Source organism: Crocuta crocuta, unplaced genomic scaffold (genome assembly GCF_008692635.1).
Source record: "Crocuta crocuta isolate KB4526 unplaced genomic scaffold, BGI_CrCroc_1.0 scaffold323, whole genome shotgun sequence".
NCBI classification, from domain to species: Eukaryota; Metazoa; Chordata; class Mammalia; order Carnivora; family Hyaenidae; genus Crocuta; species Crocuta crocuta.
In genome coordinates, this window is record NW_027536465.1 from 1,814,277 (window position 1) to 1,830,790 (window position 16,514).

Sequence of the window (16,514 nt, forward strand, 5' to 3'; positions counted from 1 at the left end):
TAGCGCATCAGCTGCGGCCGCGCAGCGTCCCCGCCCCGCCAGGCCCGCCGCGGGAGGAGGGCTCGGTCGCCGGGAAAGAGGCAGTCGATTGGTGCCGCTGAGCGTCACTTGCGGAGGACCCCTAGGACATTGGCATTTCTCTTGGGCCTGTCATCCCACACCGCCCAGTGAGAGCCCGGGGTGGGACGCGTCTTCCACAAACGCCGCTGATTGGTTCAGATGAAGGCCAATCAGACTCATGTACAAGCTCATTGGTGCTTTCCCGCAGGCTCCGGCGCTCAGGGAGGACACGAGAATGCAGAGTGCCCGGCCAATTCGGCTCCCGATTGGTCGCTGTTTCCGCCACTCATTTCAGTGTATGCCCCCGTCACTGCCACGTCACCCCCTCCCATCACTCTTCTCTTCATCCCTGTTCCGCCCTTACGGATTGGTGGTTGGTATCAGCTGCTCAGCCTTTTCTACCATTTGCTGAACGAGCTGAGGAAAAAAGGGAAGGAGTCCCGTTTTCGCATCCTCACTTTTATTTCTCATTGGCTTGCGTGTATGTCACTCACAGGTTGCGGAGAGACCGGGTGGGGATTGGAGACGATTGGTTCCGGATATTGTCTGTGACCGCCGAAGCTTGGCAATACTGACCAATAGCAGAGACGTACTGAGAGAGGGGCTGGCTGAAGGCAACCAATAAGATCTGGGAAAGGGCTTGGGGGCGTGCCCATCTGCTTCCAGCTTTTCAGAGTGCAAGAGCGAGTGCTCTTCCCCAAACGCGTTGTCTTCAGCTTGGCGCAGCGTCGGGTTCTCTCTTCCTGCATTAAGACCATCGTAGTTTCCTGCTGGGAAGAGTGACTCTCAGCAGCTAGCCACTGCCCGAGAAGCCATCTTTTAGGGCCTCCTCCTAGCAGCTGGCTCTGAGCTGGAGACCGGGATTTCTGGGGAGTCCAGAAATCGCTTCCCCAGTTCCTTCCTGGATCCAAGATCCTCCTAAATCTCTTGCCTGGTTTGCTCGTCATCGCACACCCCTTATCTGGTGATTCTAGACTGTCCTATGCTCCGGTTAGAGTAGGAAGCTAGTTAGCTTTGAACAGGATACCTGGAGGCCAGGAAAAGGGAAGTCGTGGCCAGTGCAGCCATAAGAAAGTCAGGCCCGTCGCGGCAGCAAAGCCACAGGAAGAAGAATCAAACTGGACTGGCCCAAACTGGCTGACAAAGACCAGAAAACCCTGACCAAATAAGGAAGGAAAGGCCCGAGACCCTGCTTTCAAGAAATCGCTGCCTCGGATAATAAATATTCCACCCTCTAGTTAACAGCTGTCAATAAAATGTAGACCCCCCAAACCCCCCAGTGTGCAGTTCTCCCTGGAGCCGGTCCGCTCTCACCTCTTCAGAGCATACTTTCACCTTAATAAACTTTAGTGCTCGCAACCGCTCATCCACTGTGTCTGGTCCATCCTTGAATTCTTTCTTGCAATGAGACCCGGAGCCCCCAGGGACATCCTTGGGCTGGGCAGAGGCCTCAGGGGCCCGGTGTCACCAGTTCACCTGGCAACATCTTTTTGGGGAGCCAGGCAGGAAGAGGTAAATGGAGTGTTGAGGAACCCTCTTCATTGGTGAGTCTCCAACACTCGCCTCTTGCGTTGGAGTGTTGCTTAGTCAAGTCACCATTGCTTTGTTCTCTTGCTCTTTCTGATCTACCTGGGAACAGGATGGTCTAGTAGTATTTATGAGAAAGTAATGTTCAGCTCCAAAGAATTAAAGGGACACTTGCTCCTTCCAGCCGAAAGGCACTCTTAAGCGACTAAAAGTGTTACGGAAGTATCCGAGATGATTTCTCAGGACACACAGCAATCCCACGGGACTTTCCATTGCACTAGTAATTAAAACTTTGGCTTATCTGGGTATGCACACATAAAACTGATCCTCAGTGCTCCCAGACATGTAAGGGACTTGTGGCCACTCGTGGAAGCGACACCAGCGATCCTCTGCACTGGTCCCTAGGTGACTGATATTCCCAGGCTCTCTCTTCAGGAATCTGCTTCTTGGTCATAGGACACTCTGCCCACCCCCACCCCCCTTGTCTGGCTTCAGCCACTTCTTCTTATACCTACCTACGCACTCTCTGTTGGTGGTGGGGCACAGGGACCTGGAAGACACCATCACCCATCACAAAGGTTCTGCACTGATTGCCAACTTAGACTGTAAAGATCATCATAAAATAGGCTATAAAGCCTTTTGCTCCCTGGCAAGGGACCCCACTTACAGAGAGCTCTCCCTGCGGATCTGTGGGTACGCCTTATCCACCACTTAATTAAATGTGGCTCCACCCAAATAATTCGGGGATGCAAAGAGAACTGGAAAATAGAGGTTAATTTCACCAGAACTAACCACAAAGTAGGAGAGATCAACAGGTCGGACAAGAAGTTTTTGGACACTCAAAGAGATCCCTGTCTGTGGTGGCTGCTGTTTGCCACCAGTTGTTAAGAGGCCTATCAATAGAAGGAGAGTGGGAGATTCAGTGATCTTGAAATCATGATGGTGCCTGTTGCAGAGGGCTGCATCCTGGGACGTCAGGGTTAATTTCATTTAGGGTCAGGCATCATTTCATTTAGGGTTGTCAGGAATGCTGTCACTCTCGGGACTGCAGATGCTGGAAAGAGACTTGGGCCCTGTGACGCCAGGGCTGTTGTTGGGTCATCACACGGCATGCTGGCCACAGCCATGATGACCAGATGAATGGACAGCAGGCTGGGGATGCCCATAGTCCTCTTGCCATTGGAACACTCTAGAAGAGCTCCCAACTGAGATCCTAGCAGGTTCCCAAAAGACAGCTAACTCTCCTCGGGGAAATAGTATTCCAGGCTTCTTGTAGTGGGAGGCCTGGTTTAGTTGCTTCTTTTCTAGTTGACAGGAGTCAACTCTCTCCCTGAACACAATGGCAGTTCCACCTCCATCCCCAAAGAATTCCCTTTGGGATGTATTTTGAGGCACTGGGATCAGTTCCCATTAGAAAGCCTAAATAGGGGCACCTGAGTGGCTCAGTCAGTTAAGTGTCCTGCTCTGAATTTTGGTTCAGGTTCTTGGGATTGAGCCCTGCATCGGGCTCTGTGCTGCAGCGTGGAGCCTGCTTGGGATTCTGTCTCCTTCTCTCTCTGCCCCTCCCCTGCTCACGCTCTCTCTCTCAAAATAAATAAATAAACTTAAAAAAAAATAAGGAGGGGCACCTGGGTGGCGACCTCCGACTTCGGCTCAGGTCATGATCTCATGATTTGTGAGTCTGAGCCCCAAGTCGGGCTCTGTGCTGAGAGCTCAGAACCTGGAGCCTGCTTCAGCTTCTGTGTCTCCCTCTCTCTCTGCCCCTCCCCAACTCCCACTCTCTCTCTCTCAGAAATAAACATAAAAAAAAGAAAGAACAAAAGAAAGAAAGAAAGTCTAAGTAGGAAAATGCTCTTTTTTTTTTTTTGTAACATTCCTTGGCCTCCATATAAGCTAGAGGACTGGAAGCTCTAGTCAGAAAATGATAGTCTTAACTATAAAACTATATTGGAACTTGATGTCTCCAGTGAGAGACGAGAAAAATGGGTAGGGATCCCAGGAGGTGACAGGTGGACCCCAGGGGACCACAAGAGTGTATGTTCCTTTTTGTTTGTTTTTAATGTTTATTTTTGAGAGAGAGAGAGAGAGAGAGTGCACGCTCAAGTAGGGGAGGGGCAGAGAGCGAGGGAGACAGGATCTGAAGCAGGTTCTGTGCTGACAGCAGAGAGGCCAATGCGGGGCTAGAACTCACAAACCGTGAGATCATGACCTGAGCAGAAGTTAGAAGCTTAACCAACTGAGCCACCAGGAGCTCCCCACACCCTTTATTTTTTTTAATGCTTATTTATTTTGAGAGAGAGAGAGAGAGAGAGAGAGAATGCATATGAACAAGCAGGGAAGGGGCAGAGAATCCCAAGCAGGCTCCACCCAGCATGGAGCCTGATGCAGGGCTTGATCTCACGATCAGGAGATGACAACCTGAACCAATATCAAGAGTCAGATGCTTAACTGACTGAGCCACCCCGGTGCCCTTCTACGTTCCCTTTTTGATGTCAGATCTTGGGCAGTGCCATGAGTACTTAGGCCAGTTTTCTGAGGATTCTAGAAAATTTACTGAGGAATTCTGGAGCCTGACTCTAGTCTTTTGATCTAACCTGGAAGGACCTTCTGGTCATTCTCTCTTATTGCTGCAGTACAGAGGAGTGATTCTACATCTGGGCAGAAGCAGAAACATATGCAGATGCTCTTCATCCTACCTAGCCTAACAGTTGTCCCATTAGAATGAGAGCCATCCCTCAGATAGACCCTTATTGGAATTATCACCCCAGGTAGCAGGGACTAGCCTTCAGGGACCACATAGTACTAGGCATGAAGAGATGTATCATCAAGCTAGTAAACTATGATAAGGTGAGGGAGATCACCCAAGGACCCAATGAGAATCCTGCTCTTTTTTAGTCCCATCTGGTAGAAGGGCCACAGAAGTTCACCAGTGTAGATCCAGATGCCCTAGAGGGATGGTTGGTCCTGAGAATTCATTCTATAAGCCAAATATGTGTAGCAAACTCCAAAAGATGACTTTAGGGCCCCAAACTCCCAGTACAAGGAGCTTTGCTCCTTCGTCGACCAATCCTTCAACAAAATCCCCAATATACATAAAGGAAAATACTGCGCTCCGCAGAAAGACTATCAACTACATCCTAAGGGATGGCAAAAAGGTGATCTTCCCCAGGTGTTCCAGTGGAAAATCATCAAGGGACTACATGACTCCTCTCATTTGGGAAGAGACACATTAACCTCCTTAGTTAATAGAGTCGTTTTTAGGAATTGGCCTGTCAAGGGTGATCAAGGAAGTCACCAGGGGCTGTAACCTTTATCACAAGAACACCTCTGGGGGAGGGCTTAGACTACTGCCATTCCTTCAGACCATCCAAAGACAAGGCATATATCCTGGAGAAGACTGGCAGATAGACCGCACTCAGATGCCCCCATCTCAGGGATAGAAATACCTCCTGGTCTTTGTGAACACCGTCACTGGTTGGATAGAAGCTCATCCTGGTAGAACAGAAAAAGCTCAAGAGGTAGTGAAAGCTCTACCAGAGGACATTATCCCACACTTTGGGTTTCCAAAGTCTCTGTAGAGTGATAACAGCTCATTCTTTATTGCAAGAGTGACTCAACAAGTGTCTTCTGTCTTGGGAGCTCATGACCACCTCCATGCTGCCTGGAGACACCAATTCTTGGCTAATCAAACCCTTTAAAAAATCTTGGCCAAAAATCTTGCCAGGAAACCTCAGAATCCTGGACAGAACTCATGCCCATATCCCTCTTGAGATTGAGAATGGCCCTAAAATGAGACCTCCAACTCAGCCCCTTTGAAATTCCTTTCTTAACAGCAGACTTGCTACTTGATTCCGAAACCCATGAATTTATCAAACATTTAATCAGTTAGGACAGGTCCAGCAGGTCATCTTTACTTGTACCCAAGAAAGAGCCTATTCCTACCCAGATCACACCAGGGGACATGGTTTTATTAAAGACCTGGAAGGAGGATTTACATTCAGCTCAATAAGACCCCAAACTGTAGTGACGCATCTAAGTTCTCAGCACCCCAACAGCAGCTAAGCTCCAAGGCAAAGCTAGGTGGGTTCATTTGTTGAGAATAAAACTAGTGGCTCCAGACGACCCACAATCGAAAACTGAAGACATTCCATCCTATTCCTCTGAGTCAGTGGAAGATCTACACTACATCATCAAGAAGATAAGTGATTGACATCTTACTATGAATATCTGCTTTATAATGTTAGCTATTGACTGGATTTTCCTTATACTGCTTCTCTTCTTTGCAAACCTTTGCCTACTTGACCCTACGAATTCGTTTTCTTGCTACCCTTGGACAATCCCCCTTCTTTCCAACAAAGCAAAGCAAAGCAAAACAAAACAAAACAAAAAAATAACATCTTTCCTGTTGGATCTAACCCCCAGAAATGGCCCTAAAAGTCTTGTGTTTTTTTCTCATTCTCATTACTCTTCTAACCCATGCAGGTCCACAGAAGGGTTCCAACATAACCTTTTAGGGAAATAACTTTTCCAGTTGCTGGATTTGTCATTTACATTTTCAGGACCACCTTTCTTACCCCCTATTTTATCCTGCTCATTCTCTTTATCTAATTACCCATCAAAAAAACTACACTGGACCAAGTTCCTCTTCCCAAGAAGGGATTCTCATCTGCCCTAACGGGACCTGTGGTGATCTATCCACTCCCACCACCCCAGATATTTCAGCAATTGGACCCCGATTATTCCTCACCTCCAAGTCTGTGCTTCCAGATACCCCGAATAATTCAACCCATAAAAACAGATCCAGAAGATGGGTCAGCTACCAAATAGCATCACCTCTGGGGGCGGTCTATTACAACCTTGCCAATGACCCTTGGACCATCAGACAATTTTCCAGTGTCTCAATTCAGTGCTTCAAGCATGGAATGTGGCATGCCTGCTTAGGAAATCTAAATGACACAGACTGTAATGCCACCAACTGGGTTGGTGTGCTGATTTCACCCTTTCAATTAAAAACCCAATACACCCATGTTTTGGATCATGGACACCACTCAGCATTACTGTTTAATTTCTCCCTTTACAACCATTACCTTCCAGTAACCTAGGATAATATGGAGCTGTGGGGAAAGCTCTGTTCTCCAGCTGCACACACAGTAACTCTTCCAGGTAGGTTCAACAGCTAGAGGAGCTAAGAATAGTAAATTACCCCCCCCAAACTTTTGTACCTCTTCCCAAGTGTCTACACTCTCCCAAGTGTATCTGTGTACATCCTTCTCACGACCTAGAGAGGCCAGTCTTTACCCAGCCTGTATTGGCCCAAGGATTTCAATGCATTGATAACCTCAAACATCGGGGCAGTTACACTCCTGGAATGTGGCTCCTCCAGGAGTCTATGTACATAGTTCTGCCCACTCCCACACCAGAACAGGAAGGGCAGTAGGCCTTATACTGGCTGGAAGAGTAGGAACCATTGGTGCATTGGATATTGAGCTGGTGTGTTAGACAGCGAAGAGCCTGTTTGGGATTCTCTCTCCCTCTCTCTCTCCGCCCTCCACCTCCTGTTCTCTCTCTCAAAATAAATAACTTAAAAAAAAATTGAAACTCAACTTAAAAAGAATTGAAAAAAAATTGGCCTTTTCCAGACTCCCAGCAAGTTCATTTACAAATGATGGTTCCACCAGGGATTCCAATCTATCCTCCTCGAAGATGAAACCTACCAACACCCTCTAGACCAAGCCCGTGACTTCCTTCTACTTCCCACTGTCCATCAGGTTTCTTAAAATTCAGATAGCAAGGACTTCTGGAACCCTCAGGCAGGGTCAGCATCCCACACCAGCATGAAGTATTTACTGTCGCCCATTTTCCCTGAAAAGATTTTAACGGCCCAGAGTCCATGGTGGGAGAGGGTAATGTTAGAGTAGGCAGCTCATTAGTTTCTTTCTTTCTTTCTTTCTTTCTTTCTTTCTTTCTTTCTTTCTTTCTTTCTTTCTTTCTTTCTTTCTTCCTTCCTTCCTTCCTTCCTTCCTTCCTTCCTTCCTTCCTTCCTTCCTTTTCTTTCTTTCTATCTTTCTTCCTTTCCTTCTTTCTTTCTTTTTTTACAAATAGTTTATTGTCAAATTAGTTTCCACATAACACCCAGTGCTCATCCCCACAAGTGTCCTCCTCCATGCCAACCCCCCTCCCCCCCACATCCATCAGTCCTCAGTTTTTNCCTGATAATTGCTTATATTTCTGAGGGGTTGGTTGTAATAAGTCCATTTTCATTCATAATTTTGTCTATTTGGGTGCTCTCTCTTTTCTTTTTGATTAGTCTGGCTAGAAGCTTGTCAATTTTGTTTATTTTTTCAAAAAACCAACTCTTGGTTTCATTGATCTGTTCAATTGTTTCTTTGGTCTCTATGTTGTTTATTTCTGCTCTAATTTTTACTATTTCTCTTCTTTTACTGGGTTTAGGGCATTCTTGTTGTTCTGCCTCTAGCTCCTTTAGGTGCAGCTTGTTAGTTTCTTTTTTTTTTTTAATGTTTTATTTATTTCTAAGAGAGAGAGACACACAGCGTGAGCAGGGGAGGGTCAGAGAGAGAGGGAGTCACAGACTGAAACAGGCTCCAGGCTCTGAGCTGGCAGTCAGCACAGAGCCCGACGCGGGGCTCGAACCCACGAACCGTGAGATCATGACCTAAGCGAAAGTCGGATGCTTAACCGACTAAGCAACCCAGGCGCCCCACAGCTTGTTAGTTTCTAACAGGATACCTGGAGACCAGAAAAGGGGAAGTTGTGACCAGCGCAGTTATAAGAAAGTCAGAGGCAGGTCCTGGCCCCAAAACAAAGCCACAAGAAACCAGATCAAACCAAGCTGGCTGACAAAGAAGGCTGGAAACCTCTGACCAAATAAAGAAGAAAGGGTAAGAAATCTTGCTTCCAAGAAATCCGCTCAAGTAATATTGCACCCCCTAGTTAACTGCAGTCCATAAAAAGTAGACCCCCAAACCCGCAAGGTGCAGCTCTCTCTGAGGCCCAGAGCGTACTTTCATTGTGATGAAAATGCTCATCCCTGTGTCTGGTCGGTCCCTGTATTCTTTCCTACCAGGGGACTAAGAGTCTCCAGGGACATCCTTAGGATGGGCTGGGTGGAGGCCTCAGGACCACAGGTCTCCCTAGTGCACCTGGCAACGCTCCTAATTCTGTCCCACGAGTTGCTGACCTCGTGAGGAGACAAATAGACTTGAGAGGACCTGACTGTGTGCATTCTTCCTACCGGTGGGTGTGCCTATTTCTGAAAGTCAGAGTGAGTAACTCATGTAACATTTCGATATCATGGAGGTGCCTGGGTGGCTCAGTCAGTTGAGTATCTGACTCTTGATCTCAGCTCAGGGTTTGTTTGATCTCAGGGTCATGTGTTCAAGCCCACGCTGGAGGTAGAGTCTACTTTAGAAAAAAATTAAGAGCGTCTGGGTGGCTCAGTCAGTTACGCATCTGACTTCAGTTCAGGTCATGATCTTGCCATTCATAAGTTTGAGCCCCGGGTTAGGCTCTGTGCTGATGGCTCAGAACCTGGAGCCTGCTTTGGATTCTGTGTCTCCCTCTTTCTCTGCTTTTCTTTCTCTCTCTCTCTCTCAAAAATAAATAAAAGCATTTTAAAAAATTAAAAAAAATTAGTTGTGAACTATTGTTACAAATGGAGCTTTGAGGAATCCTGCATCTGTTACATTTTGCTAATTTTAAACCCACGGTAGCGGCACCTGGGTGGCTCATTTGGTTTGGTGTCCGACTTCGGCTCAGGTCATGATTTTGCGGTTCATGAGTTTGAGCCCCGCATCAGGCTCTGTGCTGACAGCTCAGAACCTGGAGCCTGCTTCTGATTCTGTGTGTCCCTTTCTCTCTGCTCCTCCCTTGCTCACATTCTGTCTCTTAAAAATGAATAAATGTTAAATAAATAAATAAACCCACAATAGAAATAGCTATTAGGCTATTTTTTTCCTTTTCCTTTTCCTTGGCACTGGCTCTCTGTTATCAAGAAAGTAAAGAGAAATACTTTTTTTTTTTTTTTTTTTAAAGAAAATGTTGATAAAGGGGCACCTGAGTGGCTTAGTCGGTTGACTGAGTGTCCCAACTCTGGCTCAGGTCATGATCTCATGGTTCATGACTTCGAACCCCACATGGGGCTTGCTGCTGTCAGTCTGTCAGCACAGAGCCCGTTTCAGGTCCCCTGTCCCCCACTCTCTGCTCCCCCCGACTTGAGCTCTTTCAAAAAATACATATTAAAAAATAAAAAGAAAATGTTGATATAAAGGAGAGAAATGTTTATTGAATTCTGGAGAAAGAATACACTTTGAAACAATATGCAGTTAGACGTAGGTTGTGCTTTTTTAGAAACTGAATTAAAGTGAACCCCTTAATGCTTGAGTCCCGCCTCTGCAACTTGCTGGCTCTGTGACTTTGGGAAAGTCTTGTAAGCGCTCCTAGCCTCTATTTTTGCTTTTGTTCAATAGGAATAAAACCTTGCCGGGATGCTGTTGTGATGAAATGCACTTGAACATGTTTGATAAACAGCTACAGAAACGCGAGCTGGGTTGCCAGGCACATGCCTTGGATATAGTTGCCAATCACAAAGGAGAATTACGTTCTATAACTCTGGCTGTCTCCACCTTCACCCAGTTCTCCAACTTAGCATCATTCACCCTGGGACAACCCATGTTTTTACGAGGTCCCTGGTGTCTTGGAGCAAGAGGCAGACAGCATCCCTTGATGACATTTTCTTTCTTTTCCTTTTTTTTTTTTTTTAATTTTTTTTTTTATTTCTAGAAGAGAGAGAGAGAGCATGAGCAGGGAGGGTCAGAGAGAGAGGGAGATACAGACTCTGAAATAGGCTCCAGGCTCTGAGCTGGCAGTCAGCACAGAGCCCGACACGGGGCTCGAACCCACGAACCGCGAGATCATGACCTGAGCGAAAGTCGGACGCTTAACCGACTAAGCCACCCAGGCGCCCCTCTTGATGATTTTCTTGCCATCCATGCTGAAAACTCCTGAATGCAATCAAACTCTTCCATTTATAGGGGCTGGAGGAACAAGTTCAACAACACCCCAAGGAGATTTACCATCAGATAAATCAGGAATGTGAGGCATTCTGTAACACAACTGGTTTTATAGAAGACATAAATTTTAATCTTGACATTGATGTCAATAAAAAGGGTCAGGGGTGACTGTTCTAAATTTTTATTTATTTAATTTATTTATTTAAAAAATTTTAATATTTTATTCATTTCTGAGAAAGAGAGAGACAGCGTGAGCAGGGGAGGGTCAGAGAGAGAGGGAGATACAGAATCTGAAACAGGCTCCAGGCTCTGAGCTGGCTGTCAGCATAGAGCCCGATGTGGGGCTCGAACCCACGAACCCGTGAGATCATTACCTGAGCTGAAGCTGGCGCTTAGCCGACTGAGCCACCCAGGCGCCCCCCGCTTTTTAAAGTTTTTTTAATGTTTTATTTATTTCTGAGAAAGAGAGAGACAGCATGAGCAGAGGAGTAAGTTTTTAAAAACTTAAAAGACACAACCACATGCTTGATTGGATTCTGGTTCTGAAAAAAAATACCCCAGCTTTTTAGATATTTAGGGGTAACTGGGGAAATTGAAATATGGGCTGATATTAGATGATGTTAGGTAGTGATTACATTTGTTCAATGTGATACTAGTATGATGGCTATGAAGGAAAACACTATTTGGAAAAATGATTAGGAGGGAAGAGTCCTAATGTCTGTAATTTCCTTTGAAATGATTCAGAAAAGGAAAGAAAGCAAGCAAGCTAAGAAAAAGTAATACATACTTTGAAATCTGTCTATGTATCTGCATATATATAAAGCAATATGGCAAAATGTTAATTGTTGAATGCTGGTGAGACGTATATGGGTGTTTTTTGTACTCTTATTTCTTTTACTATATATCTGAAAGGAATTTAAAAAATTTTTAATGTTTATTTTTGAGAAAGAGAGAGAGACGGAGATGCAGAGTGTGAGCAGAAGAGGGGCAGCGAGAGAGGGAGACACAGAATCTGAAGCAGACTCCAGGCTTTGAGCTATCAGCACAGAGCCTGATGCAGGGCTCGAACTCACAAACTCTGAGATCATGACATGAGCTGAAGTAGGACACTTAACTGACTGAGCCACCCGGGCACCCCAAGAAACTTTTTTTTTAATGTTTTCAAAGGCTGGGTTGAGTCATTGTTGTTTCCCACCACCGCTTCCAGAATACAGCCTAAAAAATTTTTTTTCAAGGAGGCTCCACACCCAATTTGGGGCTTGAAGTCAAGAACCTCAGATGAAGAGTCAGGTGCTCTACTGACTGAGCCAGCCAGGTGCACCCCTACAGCCTAGATTTCTTAGCCTCACAAATCAGGTCCTTGACAATCTGGTGTCACTTTTCTTTTCCCGTCAGTCTCTTACTCTTTTGTTTTGACGTATTCCATGCTCCACACGTTTGTCCACATTTGCCCTGCGCTTTCGCACACTGGTGCCTTTGGGTATGCTTTTCTTTCTCTCATTGCGCAGCACAATATTCTCCCCCTACAGGATCTCCTGATTTCCCTGCCCAGACGGAATGCTCCTCCTTCAGGATGTAGAATTTCCTGCGACATTAGTTGTTTTGCTTCAAGTTATTTATGTTCCTGACATATCACAGCTACTACGTCGGTGCGTTTCCCCAACGTGTGATCTGTAGCTCTGTATCTGGTTCATCTTCGGTTCCCTCGTGACGGCACACAGCCTAGCCTATTCACCCATGTAACAAATATTTATAGACCACCTACGATACCAGCATCTCCAGGTTTGAGCCAAGTGCTGGGGACAGAGCAGTGACTATACAGTTAGGTTCTAGTTCCTCGTGGAACACAGAGGATCTTGGGGACGAGTACTAAACAAGAAACACAGAAATGAATACATATCGTATTCGCATAGAGAAAATATGTAATTATATACATACATACAGTAGTGTGGAAGGCAACCACAGTGCTATGAAAGAGAAAAGCAAGTGTAACCTGTTTCAAACAGGGAAGAACTCTTTAAAGAGATCCGCGGCCTGGGGAGGAGATAGAGTAGAAAAGAATGGAGGTAGTCATTCTTTATTTTTTTAAGTTTATTTGTTTATTTATGTATTTATTTTTGAGAGAGAGAAAAGGAGCATGGGGGAGGGGCAGAGAGAGGGGGACAGAGGATCCGAGTCCAATGTCAGCCTCGATCGCATGACCCTGAGATCATGACCTGAGCTGAAATCAAAGTCAGATGCTTAACCGACTGAGCCACCCAGGTGCCCTATCCTAATCTCTTTTTTTCTTTAAATTAAAAAATATTTTTTAAATGTTTATTTTTGAGAGAGCGAGAGTGAGCGACAGCAGGGTAGGGGCAGAGAGGGAGACACAGAATCCAAAGCAAGCTCCAGGCTGTGAGCTGTCAGCATAGAACCTGACACAGAGATTGAACCCACAAACCTNGTACAGTAGTGTGGAAGGCAACCACGGTGCTATGAAAGAGAATAGCAAGTGTAACCTGTTTCAAACAGGGAAGAACTCTTTAAAGAGATCCGCGGCCTGGGGAGGAGATAGAGTAGAAAAGAATGGAGGTAGTCATTCTTTATTTTTTTAAGTTTATTTGTTTATTTATGTATTTATTTTTGAGAGAGAGAAAAGGAGCATGGGGGAGGGGCAGAGAGAGGGGGACAGAGGATCCGAGTCCAATGTCAGCCTCGATCGCATGACCCTGAGATCACGACCTGAGCTGAAATCAAAGTCAGATGCTTAACCGACTGAGCCACCCAGGTGCCCTATCCTAATCTCTTTTTTTCTTTAAATTAAAAAATATTTTTTAAATGTTTATTTTTGAGAGAGCGAGAGTGAGCGACAGCAGGGTAGGGGCAGAGAGGGAGACACAGAATCCAAAGCAAGCTCCAGGCTGTGAGCTGTCAGCATAGAACCTGACACAGAGATTGAACCCACAAACCTGAGAGATCATGACCTGAGCCAGGTTGGGAGCTTAACCAACTGAGCCACCCAGGTGCCCCACCCTATCCTAATCTCTTAAAAGGACGGTCATGTTGGGTTAGCGCTCACCCTAATGAATTCATTTTCACTTAAACTCTTTAAAGACCCCTCTCCAAATACAGTCACATTCTGAGGCCCTGGGGGTTAGGATGCCAACGTGTGAGTTTTCAGGGACACTTTCTGCCGCTAACAGACACAAGATGCATCATACATCAAAGCTGTGAAGCACGAATAGTAAAACTAATGCACACCAGTCTACCGCCGAACATAATTTACAAAACAACCATTTCCTGTATCTTTAGCTGAATCCCATTCCCCTAAACGCTCCCAAAGGTAAGCACTGCCCCAAATCTAATGTTAAAAAAGGACTCCTTCAGTCACGTTGCCTCCTCAAGGCACAGCCTTCTGCAGGCCAGGAAGAGTGTTGTGAGGTCTTCTCCTAAGGGGCCCCTTCCCTTGCCTACTTCCATCTCCACACTGCAGTGATTTTCAAAAGCATAAATCAGATCGTGTTTTGTGCTTTTTCCTTAAACATTCTGCAAAGGCTTCCCATTGCAACGAGAGCAGATCCCGTTAGAGGCCCTGTGTGGTCACTCCATCCCCGACGTCATCCCGGACATATTAGCCTTCTGTGGTTCCTGGAACTCCAAGCAGCAGCTTGGAGACCTTCTTCCTTTTGCCTCGGGACGCTCATCTGAGCCCTTTGCATGGCTGTTCTCTCCTCATTCTTCATGCACCTACTCACAGGGTACATGCTCATCAAGACCTTTCCGGACCCCTGCCCAAAGTGCCGATTCTTCCATCATTCTCCGTACCTCCATCATTCTCCGTACCGGGAAGTATCCCCTGGAGACCATAGGCTGCACCAGAGCTGGGCCTTCGTTCGTCTTCATCAGCCCCCACACCTGCAGTGACGCAGCAGTACCAGTGCTTGCCTGCCTTACACTGTCAACTTGTCCCTGGCCTAAGAGACGTTGTGATACAGCGAGTGACCACGTAGCTCGAAAGAGGCACTGCACAGGCAGGCTAATTTATTACACTAAGGGGCCATGCAGCTGCTTGACGGCTGTAACTCTGATCCTTCCATAAGGCAATTGGCCCCCAGAAGTACAACCAGAATCCGGCCCCGTTTTTGACGTGACTGAGAGGCAACTGCTTGCTTTGCCTACTGAGAATGAAGGCATTCAAATCCCATGAGAAGACTTTGCAGATGTGTCCTTAAATGCTCGTAGCTTTTCAGCTGCTCCTGTATAAGGCATGGACCAGGCGCAGGAGCCTTCTTGCGGCCAAGGCAATAGACGCAAAGCTTAAAACTTAAGGTTTAAGTCCCAGTGTGGTTCGTTCTTACCAACTGTCATCTGGGCTACATATGGTCTTGGGGCTGTACCATATAGAGAGGACAGATTAGAAAATGAGTGTTCTTTGTACACTACAAAGTAGCTGTAAGGTGATATTGGGGGCTTACCTTTGTTCACTGTTGGATGAACAATGACATAAAGTATCTTAAGACGAATCCTATTAATAGGGGAGTGGGTAAATAAATTATGGGACACTAGCACACGGTGGAACAATATACAACCATTAAAAAGGCAGGGTAGCTCTTACATAGTGACGTAGGAAGGTGTCCATGATGTATTATGGGGGAAAAAGGTAAAAATAGTTTTAATTCTAATTCTGTATGCATACGCAAAGAGAAATCACTTGGAGGACAATATACTAAACTGTAGCAGTATGTTCTCTGGGGCATGGAATTCGAGATATTTCCCTGTGTGAGTTACATGTAGATTTCTCTGGTTCTTAAGATTGGCTTAACATCTAAGGGATTTAAGATTGTCTATTCATAGCCAAGTACACACATCACTGATTTTACCTAGCTCCCTTCTGGATGTTTCCTGGCCTCAGGTCTGATCTAGGGTAATGTTGCCTCAGAGAATGAATTTGGCTGAGTCTGGAGCCTGAAGAGTCACACTGAATAACAGATGATAAGCAACTCAGGATGGCCTTATGTGCAACGTTAGCAAAATAAAAAGCAAAGCAGAGGCTGTTAAAAGACCAACAGACAATCCACAGCTGTCCTCCTGCTGGATGAAGAAAAAAGGTCAAAATAATGCTATAAGGTGGTTTTAAGATACTGATTCCTCATATTAAAGGCTTGCTTCTTATTAATTTTTTTTAATGTTTTATTTATTTCTAGGAGAGAGAGAGAGAGAGACAGCATGAGCAGGGGAGGGTCAGAGAGAGAGGGAGATACAGACTCTGAAATAGGCTCCAGGCTCTGAGCTGGCAGTCAACACAGAGCCCGACGCGGGGCTCGAACCCCTGAACCGCGAGATCATGACCTAAGCGAAAGTCGGACACTTAACCGACTAACCCACCCAGGCGCCCCAAGACTTGCTTCTTAAAAACCCACATGGTAGGGGCGCCTGGGTGGCTCAGTCGGTTAAGTGTCCAACTTCAGCTCAGGTCATGATCTCGAGGTTTCTGAGTTTGAACCCTGTGTCAGACTCTGTGCTGAAAGCTCAGAGCCCGGAGCCTGCCTCGGATTCTGTGTCTCCCTCTTTCTGCCCCTTCCCTGCTCACGCTCTCTCTCTCTCAAAAAGAAATAAACATTAAAAAAAAGTTTAAAAACATTCACATGGTAGTTTCTCAAAGGTCACAACACATATATTTAAAACAGAGTTGGGAGAAGAGGAAAAGTGTCAGTTGCCTTTAACTCCCTGCTTTGACTTCTCACACAGTGAACTTCACCACCCTCCAAATACAGATGGCAGAAGGCATCCAGTTCTCTGTATCAAATTCAGAAAGTCATGTTTTGGCCTTCCTAATGATGGACAGGGCAATTTCAGTGCAAGCCAGCTGGCTGACACAGAAAGCAGATGAAAGCAGATCTTTTTTTTTTTTTAAGT